Source organism: Myotis brandtii, unplaced genomic scaffold (genome assembly GCF_000412655.1).
Source record: "Myotis brandtii unplaced genomic scaffold, ASM41265v1 scaffold123, whole genome shotgun sequence".
Taxonomy (NCBI): Eukaryota; Metazoa; Chordata; class Mammalia; order Chiroptera; family Vespertilionidae; genus Myotis; species Myotis brandtii.
The window spans coordinates 5,178,803-5,180,053 of NW_005354291.1; positions in this window are offsets into that span (position 1 = coordinate 5,178,803).

Consider the following 1,251-nt stretch of genomic DNA (forward strand, 5'->3'; position numbering starts at 1 on the left):
ATGGTCCGATGGTCAGCTTCACCAGGAAGCTGCAACTTCACACTCCCCAGGAAACCACCAGTCCATTCCCTGCAAATCACTGAGGGGAAAGGAGAAGATGGGCACATGGCAGTGAGGTCAGCGTCACATAGGGAAGGTGCTTGCCTGTCAGTCTAACCTGGGAACAAAGATCAAGAGGGTGGACCCCAGTGCAAGCCTGCAACCATTTGGAAATACATAATCCACAGGCAAAGGAATTCTCTCTTTTTCCTCTTGCTTGGCTCCTGCTTCCTTGCACTTGCTTGGTCTGTGGATTTCCTCTAGCCCACCATGAGCTCCTAGAAGCTGTATGGCCCATGGCCATGCAAACCCTACACACAGTGGACTGCAGGTGGGAACACAAGCTACCTTAGCCTGATGCTGGACTTGACTGTGCTTTGATATGGAGCAGAAACTCTGGGCACTGCCTTTAATCCTAGCTCTGCTGAGACAAAATGGGACTTCTTTCATGGCGGGACGTAGGGAGATGGGACCCTGAGAGGATCTCCCGTCATGTTACCTCTCGTCAATAGCTTTCCATAACACCTCCTCCTCCCATGGGGCCTCAAAATTCTTGTTCCTGTGGCACCCCAAGAAGCCCACTTCCATCAGTAGCAGGTAAGGACACAGAGCACACACCCCCACCAATAACAAGGGCACATACCTAGGTTGTGGGTTCGATCTCTGGTCAGGGATCATACGGAGGCAACCATCTTTCCCATCACATAGATGTTTCTCTCTCTCCCTCTCTCTAAACATAGCCTCAGGTGAGCATTAAAACAAACAAAGATTGGAGCAGCATGATGCCATCCTGTTGCCTCTCCTCTCTCCCTCCTCTCTCTCTCTCGCTCTCTTTCTCTCTCTCTCTCTTTCTCTCTCTCACCGAACCTGGGACCCTTCAGTCTGCAGGCAGATGCTCTATACACTCAGCCAAACCACTCACGGCTCTTCTCTCTTTTTTTTTCCCTTGAAGAAGTAAACTGGAAAGTCAGAGGGGTTCGAATCCGTACCAAAAGGAGGAATAAAGAACTCTACTTGGACACAGAGCAGTCCAAGTAAGACCCCAGAGGTTTGAAATAGTGTACAAGTTGGGGAAGTATGATGTGTTCCAACCATAAAGTGAAAGAAAGGATGGAAGGAGATGAGGTTGGAGAAAAGGGTCCCAGGCTGTCCTCACATGGAAGTCATTACAAAGCCTCTCTTTCCCACACTCCCTCCTCACTCTCTTTCTCC